This window comes from Notolepis coatsorum, assembly GCF_963971535.1.
Source record: "Notolepis coatsorum genome assembly, chromosome: 5".
Classification (NCBI taxonomy): Eukaryota; Metazoa; Chordata; class Actinopteri; order Aulopiformes; family Paralepididae; genus Notolepis; species Notolepis coatsorum.
Genome location: NC_140169.1, coordinates 83,074,511 through 83,081,592, shown reverse-complemented (window position 1 = coordinate 83,081,592; position 7,082 = coordinate 83,074,511).

Below are 7,082 nucleotides of genomic sequence, written 5' to 3'. Positions count from 1 at the left end.
ATAGGCCAGGGCTGTACAACTGTAAATAAAGAGGTCGAATAATATTAAATGGGATATAAATTAAATATAGCACAATAGAATATAGTACAATAAAATAAGAATAGCCTGGGCTGTGCAATTGGGCACTTATGTGCAAAGAGTATGAGTCAGTGAAGTATGAACAGGTATGTTTGGTTGTTTATGCAAGTACTGTATTTAGTCCAGTAGGGGTGTGTTAATGTAAAATAACACACCCCTACTGTGTTAATCAAACGGAAAGATTACTGTAATAGTAGCCTGCCTTTGCTTTTATCTACAGCACACAGCTTTAAATCGGAGGAGAGATTCCAAGCTTTGTGATAATATCAAATATGCTAGGTAGCAGGGAAACGTGGATAATAAAGGTATTTTCATGTAATTGACATGAAATTAATATTCACATGCATGGTGTCCATATCTCTTTTATGTCCTGCTCAGGTTCAGGATCCCTTTCTGTCCCAATCTGAGCCTGACATATGAGCAAAATGGACAAATGTGTTCATTCCAGACATGCTAACAGCACACATGAAGCGCTAGAATCATCAGAGAATAATGTGCTTGGCGTTGTCCTGGGATACATGGAAATGTTTTGCTCACCTTTGAATCTGCTTAAGTTAACAGCTCAATGACATTTTTAAGGAGGGAAAAAAACACATGGCCTCTGAAGGCTGAAGCCACTTGTAGAGAGGATGTTGGGAAATATACTGTGTATAGTTTTCAGTTAGTAGCATAAATAACTTTTTAGGAATTTGAATGAAACCGAATTACAAACAAATATCGAATTAACTAAGTATAGGCCTATGTCTTTCTTGGATAATCAATTACAATCATAATTAAATTACACCAAAGGCACAGATAAAATACAGAGTACAGATGTACCAGTATTACGATACACCTATTTAACCAAATGTTTGATGAGAAACTAGTGGCAGTGCTAATCAGCAGTCATTTAAAAACGAATGTAATAGCTGTTAAATGCATGGTTCGCTTTCACATTTTGCATTTGTGTATCAGTTTTGCACCGGTAAGTGATAACAGTGTAATCTGTTGGTGAAACAGTGCCTACTTTGGACGTCTTTGGAAAGTGCTCAGAAAAAGGGTTGTATTTACCCCAGATATCCAGTAGGAGGCAGTCACGAACATGCCATTTTGTCTTGTTTTGTTGTAATATTTTGTCAAAATAACCAAATGTATGTCTTTACGGTCCGTGTACGTTTTGATAGTTCGTTTTTCGTTTCAAAAGGAAAAACGAAAATACGAGGTGAAAAAAAGGAGTCAATAATGGGCCGTGTACGTTTTGATAGTTCGTTTTTCGTTTTTGATGTGAAGAATGGAGAACGGAACCACGTGACAAGTACATTTTCAATGTAAAAGCCATGCACGATCTAACGTTAACGAATATGTATAACGTTATGAATAAATACATAAATACATGCATACAGATCTATACCAGGGTAACGTTATGATATATACATTTTTTGTTTTGTGCATTTCATTTAGACATGATATTTTATGTGAAGTAATAGCCTAATAATATGGAAATAGCCTGTGTGGTCTGTCCCAAGCAGTGTTGTACAGATATCCTAGTTCAGTGCAGTGGTCGGCAATAGGCTGCTCGCAGACCGAAATAGGTCCGCCAGCAATAATATCTGCCGATCAGATTATTTTGAGAATATGATTTGTGATGAAGACTCCCTTTATTGTATCGGAATCGGGAGACTTAGGTAAAGTTAGAAAGATATTCACAGATTCGAATTTCCGCGTCAATAATTCTTAAGCGAAATGTTTTTAAAACACAAAGGACACATCTTTCCTATCGTAGTAAGGTAGACAATGAGCTACAACCTTACTTTCACCTAAACGAGGCGAGCCGGCCTCGGAGCTGTACATTTAATAATAATAATAATTGATCTATATGTGCAGTCGGCCTTGACGAGGCAAGTGCGCAGCCAGGGATTGTCTAAAAAGTGCAACACCGAAAAGAGGCACTGCAAAAAGATTCAATAACGTCACGTCATACAGTGTATAGTGTCACCAAAATCACTGCACACATCATCAATGGTATCCTATTGGTTATACTACAACACTTAGATTTGAAAAAAATGCTTTTTCATAATTCTGGGGATTTTGTATTGGAAAAAAACATTAAATATCTTCACTCTTATAGAGTGTAGTGTCACCAAACTCACTGCACACACATCAATGTTATCCTACTGGTTATCCTCGTAGAAGGGGTGGGGGAGGGATTCTCCAGGATAGTGTAGTGATATGCAGTAGGTACCATATAGTGCATGTCTCGATAACACAGATAGCAGCCAGCTTCCTTCTCATCCCCCTCTCTGTCATCACCTCTAGTCTGACCAGCTCGACTCCCACCACAGAGCTCAGCTTGTTCAGTTTGTTGAATGAATGAATGAAAACTTTATTTAACAGATTGCAGAATGGGTACAATACAGTACGGCTCAATACACACAATTGTTAAGGGGATGCAGACCAGAGAAAGACGTTTGTCTTGTTTACATCATGTGTCCCTTGAGTTGATGTAGCGCCCCCAGCATAGAAGAGGACGCTGGCCATTACAGACTAGAATGACTGCAGCAGTCTATTGGACACATTGAAGGACCGGCCCACAGCAAAAAGACCAGTGTTGAATTAACTCCCAGAGTTGATTTCAACACTTTTTCAGGGTTTATATAGCTCCAATTAACACTTGTAAAATAGTTAAACATTTAACACTATGCCAGTTCCTTCTTTAACTCCAAAACAGAGTTAAAGTAACACTAAGGGTATTAGATAAATAACACTGCTCCAAGTTAAATTTTTACTATTTGGGAGTGTTAATTGTACTCCCTAAAGTGTCAAGTTCTGTTCCGTTAGGGGCTCTGCTTGGCATCACACTGCACTCCCTCGCGTACGTGCACGCGCACTGAATAAATTCCACAAATGTACCTTTAATACCAGTATTAGTCTGACCACACCCCTCATCAGCTTACCTTCATAAGCAGGTGTGTGGTCACCTGCTCTGCTCCTTCTCGCTTTCACCACAAGGAAGTGCCTCGGTAGTACCCCACTTGACGTGTTGTTAGTTGACGTGGAGAAAAATATTGTTTACAAGGAAGGAGATACGTTGACATCATATCTTTATTTTCTCTCTCACTATTTTCGAGAAAATACGGCGATATTGTCTTCGTACTGGAGTGTCTGGAAGATGATGATCATTCTAAAAACCCTCCACCGGTTTTCGTATTGGGAGCACGCCGCTGCATGCTTCTCAACTGCAGTTCCTTGCTGTGTTTGTTGGGGTGAAACCTGTCAGGCCACAGCTGAACTGTCGGACGCGCCGCTGTTGTGAGAAGCGGTGGGTTTCAGGTTGGGTGAGTACTGTTGCTGGCGGGCTTCACTTGTCTGTTAGTGCTATGGGGGCTACTTGACAATGTTTATGGAAACCGGCCCCAGGCTAGGGTCCTTTGTTCAGCCACCTAGGCGACAGAAGACCTTGGTCTGAAGACCATGGTAGTTTAACTAGTGGGCCGCGACCATTAACGCTGGTGATCCCTGTGTGTTCTGGACGAGTGGATTTCTCTCTGTCCCGTGTTAAGCCCCTTCTTTCATATCCAAATGAGAGTGTTCCTTCACGAGGAGATATGTGCATGGATGTGCGATAGCGGCAGATCCATGTTCAAGTCAGCTACACAGGCCAGTTTGGTATTGTGCTGATTCCGTCGGGTGTTGGTAAAATCACCGTTGTAAAGCAGTGTTGACATCTTGTTTCTCTTTTCTCTTAAAAAGTGAGGAGAGGTTCAGAACGGCGGCCTGTCTGGGTGAGTGTTATGTCATTGTATACATGTTCAGGTGATAGCTGCTTAGCTTACGGTTAGTCAGTCAGCTGTTAGCTGCTGCGTTAGCCTGCTGGGATCGCTGCATGGCCTACTTAGGTTGGGCCTACTGTTAGCCAGTCAGCTGTTAGCTGCGGCGCTAGCATGTCGTGATCACTAGGTAACGTTAGCTTGCTGCTATAGGCCAAGGCCTGGCGCGGGGAGCTTCAGCTCCTCGCGCGCCGCCGCGAGCTCGCTTCTGGTCGCGTGCGCCGTTAGCTCGGCGTCTCGCGAGCAGGGGCAGTAGCGCCCGAACGGTTGGAGCGGCCGTTAGCTTAATGCTACTCTGTTGAACGTGCTTTGATTGTAACATGTTTTACACTCTTGACTACGACGTCATCCTTGACAGGGGATGTTTCGTCGACCCTGCCCTGAGCCAGGACGGCAAGGTTGCGTCAACAAAGAGGACTGTAGTGCGGGTTGGAGCGGCGACGCTGCCCAGTTCGAACAACACAGGAGCGGCTGTGTTCCTACGGTGTCTGTGACTGCACTTCGCTGATCTACGTTCCGGGTAGGACAAGGTTTGACCAGACCTTATAACACGTCTTCTGGTTTTACTTTTTTAAATGTTTTGTGGATAACGATGTTTTCCCAAACGTGTGTTGCTGCAATGCATTTAGGATACGACGCGAGTTATGTGTGTACTGTTTTTGTCACTGGCAGTTAGCTTCTCCGTGCAAATCGGGTTGTTGTTACAGATGTGAAAATGATCTGGTTGTTGTGTGAGAAACATCATGGTGTTTATATGTACCGTGTACTCACAACTAAGGTAACTAACCTATGAAGCTATGCTTGGTGACAAGTGAGTAAAAGAATGTTCTTTTCTCAGCCTGTGATGACAATGAACAGTGTGTTCACATATTAACACGTTTTCCTGTTTTAACTGGCCGTATTGAGGGTAAAATAAGAGGATTGTGTTTCCCCCCGGTTCCCTGGGGACTTTTTCATCCTCCTATCAGACATGTTGTGCACTAGAATTGTGTCTTTTGTGTGGTAGGGATGCGATGTAACCCTTAGCTTGATTGCTGGGGTTGTGCTAAAACTGCTGGAGAAACTTTATTTTCCTAAAAGAAAAGATGGTTTGGTCGCTGTCGTGTGTGCTTAGCAAAGCCTGTGGCCGATACTAATCGAGAATTATGTATTCTCTCATTGTGAAAAACGGCGTTCCTCTGTAGAGTGTTTTTGCCATTTTTTGTAGGTGATGATGGGTTGTGTGTGTCATGTGACCTACAACTGGGTTGGACTGGCCACAGAAGCACATGTGTATGTTGGACCGGGGCTCTTAGAGCCCTCTCTATTCTGTGTTTTTTCCTTAGTAAAAATCAGATAGCAGGTTAGCTCATGCGCTGTGTGGAGCTGTCAAACGCTTCATAGAGCTGACTATGACTGTGTCATATTCTCTTTTTGTCATTACATCGTATCATGGGTGTGGGGTCGTAAAGGGGTGAACTGGCAACCTTTCCTCTCCCCCTTGTTTCTGTCGGTCAGGGGTACACCCCCTGTCCTTCAAGGTTCCCGTCACGTGGCGGTTCGGCACGTTACGGGGGGGGGGGGGGGGGGGGGAGTTTCCTGGTTCCACGGCCTGGTATATTGGGCGTGTGCACCGCAGGAATTCCCCCGCCATAGAGTAGTCACCGTGCGCGTCTCTGTTGGTAGGACTTCCGTGTGCTGTTCAGGTCCATGTGATGGATCTGTTTCAGGGGGGTGGTCAGGGCTCCTCCTCACCAAGCGCCTATTCGGGCCTTCTGTGAGTTCGGACTCCTTCTTCCATGTGAGGGAGCCTCCATCAGAGTACAGAGCCTTCCTCCTCAGATTGTCAAAGTGAGTGGACCCTCTAGAAGGTGTCCTATTCTATTGTATATGTATTCGATTCAATTCGATTGTTGAGTGTGTATGGGTTCAGTGCCTCTTCCCCGGAGAGCCCTAAAACCAATTTTTTACATGGCTCAAGGTGCAATATATTCTTTTCAATCTGTACAGCTCGCGTGGGAAGTCTCTCTGGGGATCCCCGTCTCCTTCCTATGGGAGGGTGGTGGGATGTAAAAATGTGAAAATGTTTTACCCCTGGCTGTGTAGACTGGGATACATACTGTTGATGCTTCCTTCTTTTCTATTCAAAAAGTGTTGGAGTTAGGGAGTGTCACACCCCTCTTGTCGTTCCCCTGGGCGCCTTGGGGATTCAATGACAGGTCTAAATAGCCTGTTCATTGATGGGGGTGTGTCCCGACGCACGTATAGTGCTAGCTCGCTGTAAACAGGCGACTGACTGGCACGCCTTGGTTGCTTGTGGTTGAAACAGCGTTTTTATAAAGCAACTGAGATGGGGGTTTTTCCTCTTCCGACGACCAAATCCCACGACCTGGGTTGGTTTTTCGACGGATTCTCGTTCATGTCTGGGGGATGATGACGGAATGGATCTGAACATATGTAGAGGGGTCTCACGCCCTTGGGGTGGGCCACCAGGCGCGGTTCGCCCGAACGTCTGGGTGGCGCCTTCTTTTCATGTTAAGATCGACACGCATATCTGCCCTTTCTCCTGGAGTAGGCATGTCGGCGTGGTTAGGGCACGGGACTGGTTCTGGTCACGCTGGTCCGGATCAGTTGAACCCGTTGTCCGCCGGGGATGCAGATCTGCTGTTCTGGTACCCTGAGGGACTTGGGCTTTTTTCAGGGGGAAAAATGCCAGGTCGGTCCGGGTGTCACAGGGTTAAGCGCTATGGGGACCCTGGTTGGGTACGTTTTACTCAGCACTGTCTTAATGGCTTGCGGCCATGCCAACCTGTACACGCTCGATCTCGTCGGATCTCGGCCGCTACACAGGTTGGTCCTGGTTGGTACTTGGTTGGGAGACCGCCTGGGAAGGCCAGGTGCGGTGTGCTTAGGGGCTGGTTCTCCATTCTTTTTCGCTCCTCTCTCGCGCATGGCGAAGAGGGGCCTGTTGGGGTGGTCTTTGACCTCCTCTGGTGACCCTGTGCTTCCCGTATCGCCAGGCCCGGTCCGAGGTAATGTTCGTCGACCCGTAGGCCTGGGTTAACCCTTTTTTGAAAACTGAGACACTTGTACTGCGGTATAGCCGGTGTATACCCGCAGGTGTGTTTTGGAGTTTTTTCTTGAGGGGTTATAGGAACAACCACCGCATTGGGTAACGCCAAGGTGGTTGATTCCCTGGTGTGTTGGAGCAGTGTCAAC